Consider the following 23618-nt stretch of genomic DNA (forward strand, 5'->3'; position numbering starts at 1 on the left):
ATGGAACGCGGTCACCTGCATGTGAGCGGATCAGGCTAGTGAAAGCTCTGGGTAGCAAGGTATAAGCTTTCCTTCCCAAGACCGCGCTCTGCTGACAAAAAGCGATGGATTCCGTTTCAAGTGCTGTCAGAACTGGGAGAAATCACAGCTCATCCACAGCGAGATGACTGCCTTGCCCAGAGTCAGGGAAGAGAGCAGCCCGAAACTTCATGGCCCTCTGTGTTGCACCTGCTGGCTCTTGGGGCGCGCGCCCATGCAACCAGGCTGCTAAGTGTCCCCCACTCTGGCGTTAAGTCCCTGCTTTTCTCTGTTCTTCAACAGGGATTCCTCAGTGGGAATACTTCTATTCCCTTTATGAAGGGAAGCCATAGTGTTTATAGACCGTGTGTAGTCCACTGTTTTATTTAATTCTTACCAAATAACTCCATCAGGGTAGTGATACCTGAGTACAACTATTACCCTTGCATTAGAGGAAATAGGGCAGCCTTAAGTAGCTTCTCAAGAGCCACATCTAAGTCTTCCTTTCCTCATCATCTCACTGCCTCTGGCACATGAGCCTTGTATCTGTGATATGGCAAATCCTGAAGCAATCCTGTATGACCCAAAGGCCAGGGCCAGGGCTGGGGCCTGCGTGTCAGCCATTTCCAAGTGAAATGAAAAATTAGAGATATTTTTTATTCTGTCAGAATTAGTCCTCATGGGAAGATGAAAGCATAGCTGTGGGGATAAAGTGTGGAGCCTGCCCCCTGGGTAGACAGGTCTACAACGGCTGTCTACGATAACATTTATACTTCTAAGCACTTAAAGGCATCAAGTTAGCTTAATCCTCAGGACACCCCTATGAGCTACTGCTTTCATTACCAATGTCACAGATGAAGGAACTGAAACATGAAGGAGTTATATGACTTGCCCCAGCATCACACAATGAGCAGAGTCAAGAATGGAAGAAGAAGCCTGGATATCTCAGTGGTTAAGAGGGTATTTCTCTTGCAGAGGGGCTGGGTTCTGTTCCCAGCACCCACAACTGCCTGAAACTCCAGTTCCAAGGACCCCAGTGCCCTGTCATTACCTGGGAGGCACCAGCATGCATGTCGTATACATGCAAGCACACATGAACATAAATAAAAATAACTTTAAAAGATTTTAAAAGGAGAAAGAAAGAGTGGAAATAGTTATTTATGTGTAGTACTTGGCTAGGCAAGCACTATAACTCTGAGTTAATCCCCACCCTCAAAGCAAGAGCACTTAACTAGCATGTGTAAGCCCAAGTACAAAAAAAAAAAAGAAAAAAGAAAGAAAAGAAAGAAAAGAAAAGGAAAGAAAAGAAAAAGGAAAAGAGGAGAAACAGAAAATGAAAAACTGACCCGAGCAGTCTGGTGTCATATCCCTTGATGGTGCATGTGTGGCACGCTGCTCTGTGAAAACACTAAGTCAAATGGACACAAGGAAATGGAAGCATGCAATATACTAACGAAGGGCTTACAGTTTGATAAGATTATGGAGCAGGCATTGGTGGCACACACCTTTAATCCCAGTACTCGGGAAGCAGAGGCAGGCGGATCTCTGTGAGTTCAAGGCCAGCCTGGTCTCCAGAGCGAGTGCCAGGATAGGCTCCAAAGTTACACAGAGAAACCCTGTCTCAAAAAACCAAAAAAAAAAAAAAAAAAGATTATGGCTTAAAAAATATAACCAGACAGATATCCCTGGTAACTGCTGCTACCTTCTCAACATCTTGCTGTAACCCTCTGTGAAGGCCTCACCACCTAGCAAATGGCTGAAGCTGCTGCCACCATTAGCTGTCTTAACACCTACAGGGTGGTGGTTTTTTGTTTTTTTAACTGTTGTTTTGTTTTGTTTGAGACAGGATCTCTCTGCATAGTTATGGCTTTACTGGAGCTGCCAAAGTAGACCAGGAAGGCCTTGAACTCACAGAGATCCTTCTGTCTCTACCTCTTGAGTGCTGGGATAGAAGGTAAGAGCCACAGCACTGGGCCTAGAACCATGGTTTTATGCTCCGTGAGGAGTCAAACAAGAAGCAGGAGAAAGGCTGCTACAGACATGCTCTTAGGACTCGCACCTCCCCCCTCCCCACTTCATCTCCAGAACTCTGCTTTAGCCTCCATGAGATGGGATATTACCTATTTAAAAAGATGGATTTATTTATTTTTATGGACATTAGTAATTGCCTGCACTTATGTCTGTGTGAGGGAGTCCGATCCCTTAGAACTGGAGTTAGAGACAGGTGTGAGCTGTGGTGCTGGGAACTGAACTTGGGTCCTCTGGAAGAGCAGCCAGTGCTCTAACCACTGGATCATCTCTCCAGGATGTTGTCTATTTTAAGGAGCCGTTGGGAGCAATGGGTTCAGCTTTGTGGTGGCAGGATTTGGAGGCTCTGGAGGAACATAAAACAAGCAGCCTGCCCCTGAGACTGCCTTTCTACCTTTACCCCTCACTGGATTGCCTGTCAAAAAAGGACTTCAGATTCTTTGGACAAATATTGGGGGTTTCATTATTAAGACTTTCTGGAACCATCGATGCCTCTGTTATGTTTGTCTCTCGAAATAAAGCTGTCTCATGGTTCCAGAAAAGGTCCTATCAGGATGTAATGTTTAACTAGCAGTTGACAGGTCTGTAAGTCCTTAATATTTTTTCCAAATTTCACTTTTATTAAAAAGATCTTGCCAGGCCTTTAATCCCAGCACTCAGGAGGCAGAGGCAGGTGGATTTCAGTGAGTTTGAGGCCAGCCTGGTCTACAGAGAGAGTTCCAAGACAGTCAGGGTTACACAGAGAAACCCTGTCTCAGAAAACTTAAAAAAAAAAGTCTTTCAAAATTTTGTCTCAAATTAATTTCAGAACAAGTGGTTCTTACACACCAAAGAGAGCGACACTGATGTCCACAGCAAACCTGCCAATAAGTCCAACCTCCCAGAGGAGCTGCCAGGATACCCAGGACACCAGAGAGCATGCCTTGGGACAAGCTGACAAGAACGTTTGACTATACACAGACATACATTCCCTCTTGCTTGGTGACTAGGGGAAGTAACAGTTTTAAAAGCAAACCACACACTAGTAAAATCCTTGGATTTCTTTTGAAATTGCATAGATGTTGTGGAGTCTGCATGGCTTCATGGCCATGACTGTCAATACAGAGTGGGTTTAGTGGCTGAGAAGACACACATTTACCTTCTGTCTACTGATATGGCGCAAGGGATGTAGGAAACAAGATACAAGAGTGGGCTTTGGCTGAGCATTAGGAAAAGCATTCAAAATTTCCTGAAGACAGCCATCCCCATGTCATGAGACTGCTACCATGAATCCGTGAGTCTCTTATCACAAGCTATCATGATAAGTCCTCAAGTCGACCGTTTCCTCTCTGGTGGGGCCGTGTGTCACCCGCTCCAAACATGTGAACACCTATATGTTGGATAAACAAAACCAAACAAAAACACCAGCACGTTTAGCTGTGCTTTCAACATTTATGGGACTTAAGGATCATCCTTTGTGTGACTTACATTTATGACATGGCTACTTAGGCAGGTTCCCCTAAGACCTGGAGAGCATTGGGCAGCCACAGCTGTGCTGCGGCTCTTCATGTACCCTAAGACTATAATTAGGTCCAGAATACATTTCTCCATTGTGTATAAAGTCTCCCACAGCATCACACTGCAGATCAAGTGTGTCTTTTGTCACAAACTGATGACACAATTATTAAAATACGTCCATAGCTGTAAATGAGCATAGCAAACCTGTCGGAGTGTTACACATCATGACGAATTTTTCAAAAGCTTTCATGTGTGTTAAATGCAATATTTGCAAATGGAGATGCATTTCTCTTCCATGCATCGTCTTTTTGCACAACTGAATGAAGCAGGAAATGGGTTCAGAAGTCTCCTTTGGAAAAGTAAGATGGTGAGTTTTGGAGTGATTTAACTTTCATCACTGATTGTGTGTGTGTGTGTGTGTGTGTGTGTGTGTGTGTGTGTGTGTGCACAAATGTGTAGGAGCAGGAGACCAGAAGTCAACTTTGGGTGTTGTTCCTCAGGCACTATCCTTTTCACAAATTTTGACAGTCTCTCATTGGCCTGGACCTCTCCCCATTACACTAGGATGGCTGGGCAGGAGGCTCAAGGATCTTCCAGTTGCTGCCTCCTTAGTACAGGGAAGACAAGCGTGCACCACCCACTCAACTCTTTATATGGGTGCTGGGAATTGAACTCAGGTACTCATACTTGCCTGGCAAGCACTTTATCAACTGAGATACATCCTCAGACCCAACTGCCTTCATTTTTAAAACCGTTAAACAAGTAATTCCTACTGCTCATGTATCACATCACACAGAACAATGAAAACTTACAAGACATTGCACACTTTCTATTGTGGAGGTCACAGCAAAACATGACCAAGATATCACCTGGCATTTACACTTCATATATGACTCAGCACCACATTTCAATGTCACGTGACATCATCTGGTTACTAACTCCTTCAGGAGGGCAGGTCTGCCAATAAGTCCATTGATGGAATATTTGGACTGTCACTCTCCTTGCAGCAAACAGAATTAGAGACCAATTGCTCTCCTTTGACAAGTTTCTGGGGTGTGGAGTTTTACATGTGTGCTTACAGAGAAGCCTGTCTGCTGTCCGTTGGAGTTATTGTGTAACACCCCCGCCCCCCCAAACTGCTAAGTCCCCCGGCAAAGATTTTTAAAGGCTGCTTTGTTGGCAGCCTTATGCATCCATGCCCTGCCAACATGGAAGTGAAAACTGTGTTTTTCTTCTTTCTTCTTCTTTTTTGCAACAGTAAATCTACCAATTTTACAGTCAGCTGAACAGCAATAGATTGATTTGTGTAAAGTCTGCACTCACAAAGAAAACCTGGACTTCAGTAGCTTGAATGCCCGAGTCTGCCACGTGATCCTTGACGGGTAGACACTCTTACAACTTGCTGTAGAAGGATGCAGGCAGGCCACTGTCACCTGCTTCTCTGCCCAGGTGCTGACCCCTCGGGCGACAAGGGGCCTCCAGGCAGGGTGGCAGCAAGGCTGAGCCTTTGTGTGGGACAGAGAGGCCTTTTCCAATACCGGAGCCAGTTTTCTCCAGCAGCCTCAGGGAGCACAAGAGAGGAGAGGTGAAGGTCACCTTCTGGGTCGCAGTGGGTTAAATTTAGTTAACATCAGAGGTTACAGCTTCTAACAAGGGCTTCAAGAAAACTTATTGGAAGATGCAATTTGTTCCTTCTTTGTCCATCATTTTTTTTTCTTACTCTATTGAGAGTGACAGCTTAACAAAGGTTTTGCTTGCTGGGGGTTTTCATCCATTGGAGAATAAAGGGCTGTGTTCCTAAAAAGAGACGCAGGTGGAAGGCTTTATAAACATCCATGATTTTCAAATTGCAAGCTTTAAAATAGGCTCCCTGCATGGCTAAGTCAAAAATAATCTACAAGGGATGTTGAAGAAAGTCCTCATTAGAAACGGAGGGACAGTTCATCAGAGGCAGAAGCTCAGTCTTCTAGAAGATTCTTTGTCTTTTTCCCTCAATCATCTTAGGATAGAATTTTAGCTATTTAGAAATTGCCAGGGAACGTCCCTTACATTTCCATGGGGTATAGCTGTCTAAACCTACAGCATAATTCTGGGCAGGAGGTTTTGGTTTTGGTTTTGCATTTTTATATAAGCCAAAAAACCCCCAAAAAAACAAAAAACAAAAACCCGACAGCTACAGATCTGTGAACAGCTCCTCTGTTCTTTCTCTTGTGATTTATTTTATTTAATTTTATTTGTATGTGTGCAAGTCTTTTGCCTGCATGTATGTATGTGCTCCATGTGCGTGCCTGGTACCTGTGGAGGCCAAAGGAGGGCTTCGGATCCCCTAGGATGGAGTTACAGGTGGTGTGAGCCGCCACGTGGGTGCGGGGGAACAGAACTCAGGACCTCTGCAAGAGCAGCCCGTGCTCTGAGCCACTGAGCATCTGTCCAGCCTTTCCCTGGTGATTTAGCTGTCCCACATTTTATGCTCAAGGATGGACAGCTACAGAAACAGGCCTGTCAAAGGAGAGTCTGTACTCGTTCTCCTTTTAGCTGGAAATATGAGATTACGTGCTAACGTTGAGGTCCTTCACCCTTCCCAGGCCTCTGGTACCATTGACACATTTCTCTCTCGTCAGGAGGCTTGCCTAGATGAGGTTCAAGCATCCATATAATACTTATGTGCATATTCACATAAATAGTGGATACTTTAACACACTGAACTTGGATTCCCAAGCCATACTTTCTACTCCGTGGTCAGCAAAGTAAAGTAGTGTGCATTTTTTGAAAACACATTTGTCTCTGGGTAGGGCTAGAATTCATTCAGTTATTATTCGAGATATGAGATGCTTTGTGTAAGAGAATCTTCTAGACACCTAGGCTTACCTCTTGAACAAATGTAAAGTTTTTTATACTTAGCATTTTTTTGCACCACCACACCCAACTATGTGACTTTTTCTTTTCTTTTTTATTCTTTAATTACTACTCATATTTACATATCCATCCCCCCATTCTCTCGCCCTCCCATCCTCCCATGTTCCCCACAACCCCCCCCACCCCCAACTCCTCCCCAGGGATAGTGAGGTCCCCCACCAGGGACCTTCAAAGTCTGTCAAATCGTTTGGGGGAGAGTCTAGGCCCTCCTTGCTGTATCTGGGGTACAATAGTATCCCTCGATAGGGAATGGGCTTATACTTAGCATTTTAAAAGGCTTGTTATTTTTATTAGTTTTAATTCTGTGTGCACATGTGTGTATGTATGTGTGGGTTTTTGTGTATGTATGTGCATGCGTTTGTATTTGTGTGTGTGTATGGGTAGGTGTTTGTATGCATGTATGTGTTTTGTGTGTATATGTGTATGTTTGTAGATGTGTATATGTATGTGTATGTATGTATGAGTGTGTCTGTATGTATATATATGTATGTGTGTATGCATGTGTATGTGTGTGTGAGAGAGAGAGAGAGAGCATGTGTGTGAAGTTTCCCAAAGAGGACAGAGGCATCAATCCCTCTGGAGTTGGAGTTACAGGCAATTGTGAGCTCCCTGATGTGGGTGCTGGGAATGGAACTCTGGTCCTCTGGAAGAGCAGAAGTACATGTTCTTAATGCCTGAGTTATCGCTTCTGCCCCTATACGTACCGTTTTGAATACTTTCTATAATAATGTTCTTATTTTCTGTAATATAGCATCCGAAGGGCAACATCATTATAACTATATTATTACAAGGTGGCATTATAATACCATCACCCCTGCGTTAAATGCCGCTGTGCTCAATGGCCTTGATGTCATAGGTTTTGAATTTGTAATTCTTTTTATGTGTTGTTTATCCTTTTTGCCATTACACTGTCAGCTACCTCTTATTGTTGTTTTTTTTTTTTTTTTTCCAAATTATGTGTATGTAGAGAGGTGGTATGTGCTCGGTGGTGGAATGTAGGTACCCAAGAAGGCAAAGGCTTCAGATGTCCCTGAAGCTAGATTTACAGGTGGTTGAGTCACTGGTGTGGGTGCTGGGATTTGAACTTGGGTCCTCCAAAAGAACCCAAACGCTCTTAACAAATGAGCCATGTATAAGGCCTTCCTCTTCTCATTATTATATTCACCTCATTAGCTTTATTAGACACTCCCTCCCCTGAATTTCTGCTTAAAGTCAAGTTCAGTCTCCCCTCCTCAAGGAAGCTCCTGTTCATCTCCAAATCAACCCACACTCGATGCCAGGACAAGCTTGCCACAGCAAGGCCCCATGCCTGTCATCTCCTTCAAACAATGCAAACCAAAAATGCTTGGGGTGGTTGTTCTGTCCAGAGAATGACCGATGGCAGCCACACTTCAGGTCTCAAGGTGTGAGTTTATTAAGTATACAGCAAGCAAAGGTAAAACAAGACCAGGCAGTGGCTAGATGACTTCAACTCAGGTGCTTCCTACATCAACTAAACCAGTGATGCTGAGACATTGTCCTGGGTTCCTGCCATCAGATTTTCAGTTACAGCCTGGCGTTCTTGACAGGGATGAGCATCGATTTCTTGTTCCCACCACAGGCATTTTATACCACGGAGTCAGTAACCCCCTGTTGGGAATGCTTTGCCCCTAACTGTTCTCGAGAACAGAATGCTTTAACAGCTGGTGTTTTTCTTTCTCTGTTAAGGGGCCCACAGCCCAGGCTGCTCCAGGAGGGTGGGTGTAGTCTTAGAGGCACTGAATGTCATGTCCATAGTTCATGAGATTCGGGTAGAGGTTCGACTTATGGGAAGCCAGTGCATAGACTGGCAGTTTGCCAAGTTGACCAGGGGAATATGCTGATGCATCTGAACATGGGCAATCAATCCACCAGCAGCCACACCCTTGAAGACAAATGACTCCCTCCCCGAGCAGACATCATCTTCCAATGACTCCTCAGCTGGGGTGGTGCCTCTTGAGTCCTTCCCCCATCTGTACTGGAATACTGAGTCATCTTTTGGACTTGACTTGTGTAGGTCTAGTGCAGATAACCGTAGCTGCAGGGAATTCAAGAGTACAATGGCCGTGCCATATCCAGAGACTGCATTTCACAGCGCCCCTCCTCCTTATTCCTCAACTCTTCCGTTCTTTTTAACCCTCTCTTTAATGGTGTCCCTTGAGCTTTGGGAAGGGAAGGTGTGAGAAAGATTCCCTCTTTGGGGGTAAGCACTCCACAGACACATATTCTCAGCACTTTGGCCAGCTATCAGTTTCGATATTAACCACTGTCTACTGCAAAAATGAGTTTTTCTTTTCAAAGCTGAGATAAGAACTAATTTATGCGTGTAATCATGAGTATTCAGCAGGCAGTTTGACAATACGCTCATTTAGCAAAACAACAGTAGTAGGTTCCTCTCTGGGTCCTATGACCTCCCCAGCTACAGGCTTTTGATCAGGTTTATAGTACCAGGCATTAATGAATTTCCTTCTGTGGTATAGTTCTCAAATCCAATCAGAAAAACAATTAGCTCCATAGCTACTGGGAAACCCTGTCTTGAAAAACCAGCCAACCAACCAACGAAAAACAATTGGTTACCCCTTAACATTTATGCCTCTATGGCTCCAGTGACGCATATTGTCTAGTAGGCTGGTATTGTAGCGTTCACTGTTCATTACCGGACTAAACCATACCATTAATGATCTCTCTTCCCCAGCAGCCTAAATAGCACCTCCTGGTACCATGAAAATTAGCCACAAGGGAGGACATTTCCCATCTAGCTTCACCTTGATTTCTCTACATCTGGTATCTGCAAGACACGTTCATATTATCATTATGATTGTTTGATGGTTAGATCTTACAGGAAGGGTGGGCAGGTGCAGAGCTTACAGTGGGACTACTACCAAAGAGGCATTGAACCTGACCATTGGGAGCACTTCAGCAAGATTGCAGCTGAGGCTGGAATGGGCAAGGCTGAGATGCAGGTTGTGTGTAACCACCTCTGCAGAGGTGTTCTTCTTATGCTGTACTGCTCCTTCTCAGCCATGGCAGACTCTGTGGTCTCACTGCTCCATACTCTATATATGGGTAGAGTTTCAGGTCAGCACAAGGCACATGGTTTTGGGAGGTTTTCTGATTGCATGTTTTTTAGCCATCAACAGATTTGATGTAGTATTGATGTCTGCCAGGACCCACATTCCTTCAAGAAGTTCTCAAGTGAGTTCTGATATGGCGGAGCATATTGGGCACCTTGTCTAGTCATCTGTGAGTACTCAGAGACTCTCCTTTTGTTAGGAGCGCAGAAGAAGAGCAGAGGCTTTGGGGTGGGGGGGCAGGAGACATGGGTTTGTCGGTGGAGACCAGGCCAATCCTAAGAGAATCCCCAGAGGCTCATTTGATTCCCATGTGGAGCTGTTGTGCTTTGCAGGGTGTATTTATACATTTTAATCTCCTTTTTAGTGTTCCTCCTCTCTTGGTGACACTCTGGCTTTGCTGAAGTAGCATTTAAAAAAAAGAAAACGGTAATTATTAACTGCATACCAGATGCGGGAGTCGGAACAAGCCCAGAACAAAAGCCTTCCTTCTGCATCCCACTCACACTGCTTCATGGGGGATCTGGACTCCGCTATGCTCAGCAGGCTTCTTGAAATAGAGAGGGCTTGCATGCCTTTGCATCCTCCCGATCTCGCCTTTGCAGGGCCATGGTCTGACATTTTCACTGTCTGCTTTTGTTCCTTACCCATCACACAGCCCTGGGGCCAGCTAGGAAAGGAGGAGGTGCATGTTCAATGTTTGACCCAAAGACAAATATTTCTTCCCTGACTCTGAGTTCTCTTCTTCTTCCTATTTCTGCCCAGGAACACTTCTTCCCGGGAACATTTCTGCATGGGAATGTTAAGGGCAGTAACAGAAGTCTGGAGATCACCCTCCCTCCCCTGCCCCCCAAAACAGTTTCTCTGTGTTGCCCTGGTTTTCTTGGAACTTACTCTGAAGACCAGGCTGGTCTCAAACTGCCTCTGCCTCCTGAGTGCTGGGATTAAAGATGTATGCCACCACTGCCCGACCAGAAGTCTGGAGACTTAACCCGTGTTTTCAGGACATACCCAGGGCTCTTTTAATGCTGCAGTTAAATGAGAGACTCAGAGGGTAACTAGCATGGAATCCATGGTCAGCATGAAAGCCTGAATAACCCTCAGGTACACAAGAATAATATAAAGTTCCTTCCTATGCACAAGATGACAGGGGGCTTGCTGTTGTAAACAAAACAGGATTCTCTTTACTGCTCACAGGGAAATACTGTTTTGGACACCAAATTGTGGCACTTACCAAGCTCTAGAAAGGTGCTTGTATTCTGTGTTGTCCTAAAAAGTATGCAAATATACACTGTAATGTCTTGTGTTGAATTCAGCTTCCAAGGACCCATCCATGTATGGGCCTGGGCATCAGCTTTTCAATTTGATGCCTTGAGATCCCTTCTGTAAAAGACAATGGAAAGCAGCAATTAAAAATGCGCACACATAGGTTATTTTAAAAAGGGGAGGGGCCTGGAGAGATGGCGCAGTGGTTAGAGCACTGACTGTGCTTGCAGAGGACCTGGGTTCAGTTCCCAGCACCCACATGGCAGCCACAACCATTTAGAACTCCAGTTCCAGGGGATCTACTGCCCTCTTCTGGCCTCTGTCGACACTCTACACATGTAGTGTAAATGCAAATACACCGGTCAAAGATTGATACACATAAAGTAAAAATGAATAAATCTTAAATAAACATGAGGTTGGGATGGGTAAAGGGATAGGGATGGGTCTGGGAGTAGTTAGGGGGATGAGTGTGTGTGGGGTTAGTATGACCAAATTACATCATATGAATTTCTCAAAAAATTAGTACAAATATTTTAAGTGCATATTTATTTAATATTTATTCTTAAAAAATGCAGTTACATTTATCTGCCCCCCCCTTCTGTAGAGCCCATTTCTTTTCCTGCCTGGAATTAAAGACATTTTTAAAGAATTTTTTTATTTGTGTGTGTGTGTGTGTGTGTGTGTGTGTGTGTGTGTGTGTGTGTGTGTGTACATGTGAGTGCAGGTGCTCACAGAGGTCAGAAGAGGTGTGCCCTCTTGGAATTGGAGCTGGAGTTACAGGTGACGTGACCCAGCTAGTTGGGGATCAAATGAAGAGCCAGAGGCCCTCTTCCGGCTGAGCCATCTCTGCAGCTGCTAGAGACCTGTGTGCAGTAATAAGAATGCAGAGGGTTTTTCATTATCCTCTTGCCAGTTTTTCAGTTATCTGGCTACATTTATGTCAGGCCTTTATTTTCAGTGACTCATTCTTACTGAAATTGCAGTTTTTAATATTCCTTTTGCAACTACAGTTTCATGGTTTATGTATTAAGGTCACGGATTACTTCACAACAGAGAGACACTCTGAGAATGTGTCACCAGGCATTCTGCACCCTGACACTGCACAAACATTCTAGAATATACTCACACAATAAGCCCACTGCACACCTTGGTACCACCATGGTGCCTGCAGCCAGTCCTAGACAGAGTCCTAATTTTCAGTGCATGGCTGGGTTTAACAAAATCATGCAGCAGTCATATCAGAGATGACTTGTAAAGGATCTCAGATTTTAGAAAAACCAACTTTGGGTCAGACAGTAACCCAAGAAGTGAGAGCGGAAGTTCCCCATCCGATGGCAGGGTGTCACTGGCTGTAGACATCCTGTGTGCACTCCACAGAGGCTATGGAGACAAGAGGAGGTCATGAGTGCTGGTCAGGGTAAAGACATTAAGAAGACTGCTCTACACATGAACCCTGCAAACGGTACAGGGGCACCTTGCTTAACATTTGATGAAGGAATACTGACATATGTGAAGGTCAAAGCGGTAAGAAATGTAATCAAGAAATGTAATCAACTCAGTTCAAACCATCCACCAAGCAGGCTTTTATGGACAGCAGTGCAAACACACAGCTCAAGTCCCAAGTCTCCCACTTTTCTCTGTTCAGCTCATTTTTGGTTGAGAACACAAAAGACTAAATTTAAGCAGGCTAAGCAAGGACTGCCTGTCAGAGACGTGTTAAAATAAATCATGATGGTGGTGGGAATTACTTCTGGAGTGAGGCTGTTTTGTTGAGCATTGTTGTGATGGAATTATTCATGTAACTGTCAGTACTTCGTAGAATGCATTAAGTGGCTTTTTCTAGTTTACAAAATCATAACCTGGCAACTCTCCAACATCCCTTGAATAAGGTTTATATTGCTTTTTTGTTTTGTTTTGTTTTTCAAGAAAGAGCTTCTCTGTGTAGCCGTGGCTGTCCTGGAACTCATTCTGTAGACCAGGCTGGCCTCAAACTCACAGAGATATGCCTGTCTCTGCCTCTGCCTTCCGAGTGCTGGCATTAAAGGTGTGCACCATTATGCCTGACTTAGTACTTTTTGATAAAGAACAGAAATGAACAGACTCTAAATGATCTGAGATTAAGAGTCAGGACTTAAGAGTTTAGCTTCGGAAGGTTTTATGTTTCAGTAGGATTTCTTTAATGTTTGGATCAATTGCAACCATTCAACCAATGGAAATACAATGGAACCAGTGGAAATACAATGTCCTCACTCAGTCCAGAAGCACTGAGCACTCACAACATTCCAGAGATGTGGCTCTGGCAGCTGGCCACACGGCATAGAGTGTCACAGGCCTTGCTCAAGGGACTTGCAGAGTCAGACAGATTTGTACCAAGCTTAGAGGAGGAAGCTGAGGCAGAGGAATGAAAATCACCCTTTTTTGTAAAACATGTCACCTTAGAGGAAAACTAGCTGGCAAGACAGCATGGAGCAGATTCCAGCTGGGTGACCACGTTGCTAGTGGAAAGACTAGCAGTTATCAGTTGTTGAGGGAAGAGAGGACTAGACAAAGAGGAACACTGTTCTGTGTGGTACCATGGTGGGGGCTGCACAGCTTGTTGCATTGTCCAAATGCATCAACACTAAGAGGAGGTTTCATGCACACGGTGGGCTCAAGCTTCCCTTCCTCCTAGACCACCTTGGCCTTGCCTGGAACTGCTCCAAGGAGCAGCAGCTGCCTCCCCAGGCAGCCTCTTATGCTAGCCTCTGGGCATCAGCTGGGCGCTTGCTGGACATGTTGGCTTCAGAGTCTGAGTACACATCTCAGGGCTGAAGGCCCACTCCTGCTAAGGATACACTTTGGGAGTAAAGTCAGAGGGGGCTGTGTGTGCACGCCACAGCAGCCATCTTGGTAGTGCTCACCTGGGACACCCATCCTTAGAAGCCTAGTGAGCAGGCTGCTGACCACCATGTGTGCCAGTAGCAACCACAGGCCCTGTGGGTAGACTACACCATGGGTTTCAACAACAGATTTCAACTGTGGCCTTTTTTTTTTTTAAGTCATACATCTTCTTGAGTGGCTTTATAGGTGCAGAACCTAAGAGCTGAAATAAACCTATCCCTCCAGGAGATACTTCGATTGCTGGTCAGTCAGGCACTGATCTTATCAGAGGGCTGTCTGCCCCTGAGCTGGGTGGTTTTCTATTTCTTGTCATTACAAAGACCCTGACTGATACTGTTTTATGTCCATTTTCCAGATGAGGAAAAGAAGTTAATAGTTTATCCAACATCACGCAAATAACAAGCTATTGGTTAGGATTTTTAAACACACCTCTGTCTGACTCCTTTCCTTTGTGACAAAAGCAGCTCCCACATGGAGGCAGGATCAGACCAAAATAGGCAAGAAGAAAATCCATTTTGGAGACAAACTGAGGGTGGTAGAGCTAGAAGAATCGAAGTTGAGAACTGTCCAAATGTCAGGTTGCACAGCTGGTATTTGAGTGGTCAGTAGCGACCCCCTGGATCTGGGGGTGAAACATGACTTCATGGTTGGTGAGTGACAGCCTGAGTTTGGGGGCTGGTATACGGGTGGAAAAGTCATTGAGACCCACGCTGGCGGCAGGACTCAACCATGGCTGCAGAGCATGTGTAACCGTTTAACCGTTCACGTCTCTCAGAGGTGTGTGTGAGGACCACCTTGATATGTGACACATGGGCACTCTGTTCTGGAGTGTGAGGGAGACACACCCACCTGCCTTTGGCCACTGTTTGCCCATGTGGAAACACAGAGAGGCAGGATGAGGAAGGGGCGGGGCTAGGGGTGTCTCTGATACCCAAATCACACTTATGAGTCAGAACAAGGTTTGTTGCAGCAGTCTGCTCTTAACCACAGGGCCTGCACTCCACAGCACTCAGCGAACATCTACAACATCAGCTAGTATTGACTGCCCCCTCAACCAGTACACAATGCTGATTCCCGTACACACACCTATGATTGAGTTTAATTGATAAATTAGGCACAGTAAGACATTAGTAACAATAATAACAAAATAGAATGATTCTAATACTCTGTAATAAATGTTATTTGAAACCAGCAAATATTATTTCTAGAATTTTTTATGTGATACTTTTCAGACCACTGTTGACCACCAATAGCTGAAAAGTGGCTAAGGGAGCAGGAATAATATATGTGAAAGCCTCTATTTCTTCCCACTGTTCCCATCACAGGCCAGCCTTGGATACTCTGTGGAAACATGAACGTGGCAGGCCTTTCATGGTGATCCACAAAGTCCCAAACCCAGGAGGACAGGGCACGACGCCTGGGATGGAGACTCAGAGCAGTCAGATAGAGTTCTAAAGCAGTGGTTCTCAACCTATGGATCATGGCCCCTTCCTCTTGACAGACTCCCTTCAGCAGGACAAACAGCAAGCTGGGTGGGTGTTCTACAAGGCAGAACTTTCCCCAGGAGGTTCAAACTGGCAAGGTAAGATGAATGTGTGTCCTTAGGGTAGTGCCAGGAGTTTCTTCCTCTGGAAGGCAGAGATTGTGTATCCATTTATTTGCCAATGGTTACTTAGAGAGTTTTAGGATGCTCTTTTCAAATATGACCAGAGACAGACAGACACACAGACAGACACACAGATGGAGTAAGACCCAGATCTTTACCCCACTGGCCATCATGCTCTCCCTTTGTGGGACTGCCTCCCCGCTCTCCCTCTGATGTAGCCCCTGACAATGCTCTCCTCTCTCTACAGCCCAGCCTGGCAGTTGTTCTCCTCTCTCTTCTTGCCAGACTCACCATACGGGTCCAGCCCAGATGGGGCCACAGAGGTCAGAAGTGCAGGTGTCTCTCTTGGGTACCCTTGTGTGTCTGTCCATACAGCGTAGCTCATAACTGTCACTACACTTGTGGATAACTGTGAAGCTTAGCCTAGTGTTTGGTCTTTCCATAGTCCTGGCCGCTAAGGGAAGGCTAGCAGACAACAGCTGCTCCACGGATAGAAGTGAGATGAAGAGTGACTGTAGGAGGTGGGAGTAGCTAGAGCTGAGGTCATACAGAGCCAGGCGGACTCTGTGTGAGGCTGTCAGATGCCCCGACCCCTGTCCTCCTATGCATCAAGGAGCCATAGGTCCATCGTGACTTCAGATGTCACGCACCCGCAGACTGCTTGGCACCTAGCAGGCACTCTGCAAGGCCTGCACTCTCCTCTCCTCCCACCCCAGATCTAGCCTGAAGCTTGCCATGGTTCAGAACACATCTGCTCCCCCAAAGCACTCCAAAGTGAGGTGGCCTTTGAGAGAGGGTGGTGGGGACTTCTGGGTCTCTGGTACCTTTAAAGGCTCAGATACTTCTTTTCATGACATAAATACTCCCTGTCTCCATCAACAAAACCAGTAGTTATTCAAGTGAATCGTCCTCATAGAGAAAATTTGGCCATGGAAATACTGCCATCAGTATGACTGTCAAGTGATCAGTGACTGGGGCCACTCTTTTCTCTGCAAGTGAGCTTAGCGCCAGCAACTGGCCACATCTCTGGTCTCCCAGGGGCACAGGTTTGGGCAGTTCCTCTCCCCGCAGCAGAGAGGGGTAAACTCACACACTGACTGTTCAATGGGGAACACTGGAATGGAGCCCAGCCAGGACTCCATGAAGACAGTTGAGTTGGGGATCCAAGACTGAGCAAGGATGAGATCTCCCTGGGGACTTCCTCTCTAGTTGTCAGTAGAGCTGGTTCTATCTATGCAAATCATCATTGGCATTTTCACTGTTATCTCCTGGGCCATCACATGGCCTTATACTCCCCAGAGCGGTTTTCTCAGCAAAGAGAGGAAGGGCTGTCTGTTCTTTGCTAAGGAGAAAGCCTCTGTCTGAATCTTCTGCATGCAACATCCACACCAAAAACAATCTATGGTTCCAATAAAGAATAAACTACTCTGGCATGGTGTCTCGTTCCTGTAACCCCCCTGCCCTTTCGAGGCTGAAGCTGAAGCTTCACAAGTTTGAGGCCAGCCTGGAATAATAATAATAATAATAATAATAATAATAATAATAATAATAATAATAATGCTTACAAGCTTCAGAGTCTCAGGGGCACCCTGGGCTCCATGTACACCCACCAAACAGTGTTCTGCTTACCTGTGGGGGCAGACGCTGGCAGCTCATAGGCACACGCCTCTCAGAAGATGCTCTCACTACAGAGAACCACTCAGAATGGAGACACCGGGGGAGGCAGAAAAGAAGCCAGGTGTAGATTGTGAGCCACCTTCATCTCACACCCAGACAGCAGCTCTTGTGTTCATAGCTATTTCTGGTTCCTCTTTTTGATAAATAGGGTCAAACAGGCCACACTTTTATATTTTGCTTTTAAAAATGGCAATACATTTTTGAGCAGTTTCAGTATTTGTAATGTTTGTTAATAGGGTTTTAAACAACCCACCTGATTTAGTTGTCAATCGTCAGGCTTGCTTTACAAGAACGGCGTAAGACTGTTAAGCCTCTTTCGTCATATTCTTTCTTCACATGAATTGACAGACAGAGCGCTCAGAACTGTGAGTCCAATACGTCTCTCTCAAAATTCCCTTCCAGCTCTTCTGGCTGCCTGACTTGATTCCCCCTGGACCCCACCTGCTCAGATCGAGTCTAGTCCCCAGATGCCGGCCCTGCAGTTTCTTGCAGCGGCCACAAGGTGTCACTGTTGAAGAGTCGTCCTGAAGCCTTCAGTGACCACCCACCCTGCGTGGGCTCAGTCATCCACGCAGCTGCAGACCCTGGGCAGGGCTTGAATCCCAAGGCTTTTCAAAGATGAGGCACACACCGTTTAAGGCCATTCCTCCACCAGTTCTTAGGCCTTGGGAAATGAGCCCCCCCCCCTTTGTTTTCCCCAGAGACTTACTTCTCTGCTATTGGATTTGAACAACGTTTTATGCCTGATATAGATGTTTCTGCTTTCAGATGAAAGGGAACAGTGTTGATCCACTGGTGCACCCTGGGCTTCATAGGCAGACCCTCACTCCACCCCAGGAGGGTGCTCCACAAGGCGGGAGTGTGGCACACTTAGCTAAACTCGCCAGAAAACATCTTTGGTGTCATCCTTTCTTAGAAAATGGCTGCCTTCCTGCCTTGTGCCAAGGAAGACCGTCCCACACCTGCCTGAAGATTACGTTTGAAACAAAAATTATACTCTGCTACCACACATAACCCAATTACTGTCCCAGACTATTGGAATTTTATTTGTTTGTTGTTTGTTCGAGACAGGGTCTCACTATATAGCCCTGGCTGACCTGGGACTTACAGAGATTCACCTGCCTCTGCCTCCGGGAGCTGGGATTAAAGGCGTGACTCACTGCACCCAGACACTGCGGTCCTGAAAACTATAATTATGATGCTGGCCTTTGGCTTCAAACTGGCAATTACCATATGTTTACGTAGTAGAGGAACAGAACTTACAGAATACATACATATATACACCACGTATGTATACACACACACATACACACACCGAGTGAGAGAATTTATTAGAATGGCTTACAGGTTGTGGTCCAGCTAGCTAGTCCAACAATGGCTGTCTACCAAAAGAAGGTCCAAGAATCCAGTGGTTGTTCAGTTCATGAGGCTGGATGTCTCAGCTGCTGTTCAGTGTATGTCGGAGTCCTGCAGAGTTCTGATGCCAGTGAAGGACTGGGCTTGATAGCAAGTTGACAATAAGCAAGCAGAGAGCAGAGGCTTCCTTCTTCTGCATCCTTACATAGGCTGCCAGCAGGTGTGGCCTAGATTAAAGGCAGATCTTCCCACCTTTAAAGACTCAAATTAGAAGTAGGTCTTTGGTGGCACATGCCTTTAATCGCAGCACTGGGGAGGCAGAGGCAGGTGGGTCTCTGGGAGCTGGATACCAGCCTGGTCTACAAGAGCTAGTTCCAGGACAGCCTCCAAAGCCACAGGGAAACCCTGTCTTGAAAAAAAAAATAGAAGTGGGTCTTCCCACTTCAAATGATGTAATTAGGGAAACAATTCCACACAGATGTGCTCAGCCACTGCCTTTCAGTTAATTTCAGAGGTAGTGAGTTGACAACCAAGACCAGCACAGCTTGACACATAATCGTATCTCCTTACATCATTCATGGGAAAGACACTCTGCCCACTCTGACTTCATAACTGTGATACGTAGCCTTAGTATGATGTGGGCCTTTACCATGTTCTGGTAGTTTGAAGGAGAAATGTCCCACAAGCTCATGCTACCTCTGCTACTCACGGCCACATGGTGCGACAGGAAGCCAGGGAGCTGAGAGCCAGCTCTGCTTCTTATTTATAACAGCTTTGCAAGAAAATGAACAGGGTCCCACAAGAGCCACCTTAATCCCTTTTGAAGACAGCACCCTAGGTGAATGCACCACCTCCTCACAGGCTCACCTCACCTCACCATCACCTCCTGACAGGCTCACCTCACCATCACCTCCTGACAGGCTCACCTCACCATCACCTCCTCACAGGCTCACCTCACCATCACCTCCTGACAGGCTCACCTCACCTCACCATCACCTCCTGACAGGCTCCACCTCACCTCACCATCACCTCCTGACAGGCTCCACCTCACCTCACCATCACCTCCTCACAGGCTCCACCTCACCATCACCATCACCTCCTGACAGGCTCCTCCTCACCATCACCTCCTGACAGGCTCCACCTCACCATCACCTCCTGACAGGCTCCACCTCACCTCACCATCACCTCCTCACAGGCTCCTCCTCACCATCACCTCCTCACAGGCTCACCTCACCATCACCTCCTCACAGGCTCCACCTCACCATCACCTCCTCACAGGCTCACCTCACCATCACCTCCTCACAGGCTCACCTCACCATCACCTCCTGACAGGCTCACCTCACCTCACCATCACCTCCTGACAGGCTCCACCTCACCTCACCATCACCTCCTGACAGGCTCACCTCACCTCACCATCACCTCCTCACAGGCTCCACCTCACCTCACCATCACCTCCTCACAGGCTCCATCTCACCTCACCTCCTCACAGGCTCACCTCACCATCACTTTCTCACAGGTTCCACACTACCATCACCATGCTGGGGTCAAAGCTCCCAGCCTGGGATCCCAGGGGTAGACAAAGCACATGCAAACCACAGAAAACATGGACACATGTAAAGGGAACCAGACTGCTGGAGAAGCCTCAAGGGATCCAAGCTTCCACTGCACATGGCGCAAGATGTGGAGCACTCTTGTAACACTGGTCAAAGGCTCTTTATGGTTTGCCATGTGCCGCTCATACAGCAATTTGTAAAAATGATACAAAGACCACTGTGAATGGATCCCCTACTTAAAATAACAGGAAAACTTCAGGGCCATTTAGTTGAAAACAAGCCAGTGAATAAAAACTAAGAAAACTATGAAAAGCGATAAAAGAAAAGCCCAGAGCAAATTGAGTGTGGTACCACCCTCCTGTAAATGTAACATTTGGAAGTCTGAGGCAGGAGGACTCCAGTGAGTCTGTAGCCAGCACAGTGACCCTGATCCAACCAACACATCCACAAACAAAGCAACCAGATAAAACATGTTACTTTTTTTAAGTGGAGAGAAAGGGGCCTTTGAATGCCATGAAGGGATTTTAAAGACTACGTAGTCAGGCCTGGAGGGATGATGACTCAGTGCTCTGCTCTTGCAGAGGACCTGGGTTCGTGTCCCAGCACCCACATGACAGCTCACAATCATCTATAACTCTAGTCCCAGGGGATTCAATGTCCTCTTTTGGCCTCTGTGGCTTCTTCATACACATGATGCACACACATGCAGGCAAAACACACATAACACACAAAAATGCATAAATCTAAGCTAAGCCTAGACATTTAGGTAATTTCAATGAAGCTTAATCACTTAGGCAAGGGAAAGAACAGAAATAACATGGCTATAAATCTCACACTTTTTGAAGCCAGGGAAGGTATAGGTATTAAATATTCCTGACATTGATGCAAAATTAATTTTCAATATTTGTCAGAACAGAAAGAGAATCATAGGAAATTCCCAAGAAATAGAGGGGGCATGTTTTTCTGTGTTTATATAATTTATAATGAACCTGTAGTGTGTATATGAGTGTATGTGTGTTTCTGTTTCAGAAATTACCCTTTGTATGAGATGTTGAGTATTTGCTATCCCCCCCCCCCGTGCTTTTTTGAGATAGGATTTCTCTGTGTAACCTTGACTGTCCTGGAACTAGCTCTGTAGATCAGGCTGGCCTTGAACTCACAGAGATCTGCCTGCCTTGAACTCACAGAGATCTGCCTGCCTCTGCCTCCCAAGTGCTGGGACTAAAAGGGATGTGCCACCACCACTTGGCCTGAGTGTTTGTGTCTTAAGACCGGAGGCAGAAGTCCATTTAGTCAGCACACTCAAAATGTACACACACTGAAAATATTATATAAAATCACCTTGGGACATATAATAATTTCATACTTAAACTCAGGCTTGACCCCCAACAAATCTCTTGTATTTATCGGCTTGGACTAGGCAGATTCTGGCATGTATAGCAGATGCCATTCCTACAGTCTTAACAGATGCCCATCTGGGAGGTGACAGTGACATGTCATCTACACAGCATTTGCCGTGTGCAGGATGATGTCCATGATCCCATTTCACCTTTGTCACTTACCCAGTAAGAATTAGGCATGTGTGTCTCTTTAAGGATGGAGGAAATGTGGCAAGCTAGAGTCAAATCATCTAGTCTCCAGGCTCCAGTTCCTGCTGCTGCGGAAGGTAAGCACTGGCTGGCATCGTACAGTCTGTAGGAGGGAAGCCCAGCAGCCCTGCAGGTGTCTTCCAGGTTTGCTGAAGGGCAGCAGACAGCTCCCTTTCTACCGGATGCGGGCTACCTAGTGGGTTCACTGTGTCATGCCGACAGCGAAGGTGGACAACCTGAACAGCTGCAAACCTCACGCCCTGCTTTTCCTGCGATTCCTGGAGACTCTACAGGAGAATCCATTTTCTGCAGAGGACTGGAGTGGGCTCCAGACTTCCTGTCACCGTATCCACTTGTGGCTCAGTGTTCTGCCTTGCTCTTCAGACACACATACCTGTCAAGGCCTCTTGGATAATTTAGGATGCACTCCCATCGCCAATCCTTTATCACATCTGCAAATATCCTGCTGCTGTGAGGTAACATCTGAAGCGCCAAGGATTGGAATATAGATGATGGATGGGAGTTTCATTATTTATCCCAGTACCCTTAGCATCTTCTTGAGGATCCAGTGTGGGGTGAACAGGGCAACATGCCAAATGAGTAATGTGCTTGGGTATACAAACCTCAAACTCCTTTGTGATAAAACTTCTTGATCCTGCCTAACCAACCAGCATCTGTAGTTTTGATTTTTGTTGGTGCTGGGGCTCGAACCCAGGACCTTGAGCCTGGTAGAGTAAACTAAGATTTTCTTTGAAATGCTAAGGACTAAGACTAACAGGAAGGCACAGGATGGGACTGTACCACAGTTTTCACTCCAATGGAAGACTCTCCCCACCTCCATGCCTTCCTCCTGGATGGCTTATGCCTCCCACTGATACACCTAAGCCCTTTGATCTATTTGAGTCCAGCTTGTTCTCTGGTTATTGAAAAGGATGTGAGAGCCGCAATGGATGATGGGAGAAGAGGAAATAAAGTGTATGGCAGAACTCACTAAAGGGGACTTGGAATCCCTCCCAAAATTGGTCTCCTGACTGTGCAAGGCCAGCATCTGAGAGACTGACAGACTGCAGAGCTGGATAGATGCTTCTCTCATGCTGGAAGGATCTCTTGTTGCAGAAACAGCTGTCTGTACCTCACACCGAGGGCAAGTTCTCTGAAAGCTGACTCAGTTCCTGCTTCCAAAGGTTACTCTCATACCGTCATATCTCTGCAAATCACACAAAGGGCAAAGCTGCGGCAGATTTTACTGCAGTATGGAAAAAAAAAAGCACAAAACCCCACCACCAACCCCTGGGCCTGCGGTTTCAGCAATTAGCTCAGTGTGCTAATGAGAGTCTTCAGGGAGAACGGCATTAATTAATGGGTGAATTTCACTTTAATAAATGTATAGGCAATTTTCTAAATGCAGATGGCAGAATCCGCCCTGATGGCTGTACCTAGAGCCACTCAATATGGTAAGTGTTGGAGGAAAGTGGTTAATTTGAAAAACGACTCATGATACTGATTAGAAAAGAAATAATGCCCATTTTCCCTTGCGCTGTGTTGTTCTCCACAGCCAGAGAACGCTAACCTCCCCATTTCCACAGCAGCCCAGAGTCCTAAAATGAGAGGAACCCTCCTTCAGGCCTGGGGGACACCTCCTCCTTTCTCAGTTTTCACCCCAAGCTAAACCTTGACACCTGCATATTCCATCTCCGTGGGGCAAGCAGAAATGGCTGCCACACAGTTCCACAAGATCAAGGGTACCATCTGAAAGAGAATATGTAACACCCAAAGTCATCGCTGTGGGATATAATTAGCTGAACCTTGGTGACAGGTATTTAAACACACCGGTGATAACCTGGAGCTAAGGGACAAAGGAAGTCTCTCCTGCATCAGATTTTCATTCGTAGTTCATGGACAAGCGAGCAGAGGGCTAAGTGAGCAGATGGGCAGTGTGAGCGCCAGCTCCCAGGACTTTCCACATTGTCCCTTGAGATGCATGAAGTGCCCGCTGCAGACTCCCATGGTAAGTCATAATTGGTACAGAATTCAACTGCTCTGGATCATAGCCTTTAAAAATTACAGTAAGTCACAATTTGTTGCAACCATTAGCTTGACAATAAAACCCTCATTTATCAAATAAGCTGGACCCAAAACAACT

This window comes from Cricetulus griseus, chromosome 4 (assembly GCF_003668045.3).
Source record: "Cricetulus griseus strain 17A/GY chromosome 4, alternate assembly CriGri-PICRH-1.0, whole genome shotgun sequence".
NCBI lineage: Eukaryota > Metazoa > Chordata > Mammalia > Rodentia > Cricetidae > Cricetulus > Cricetulus griseus.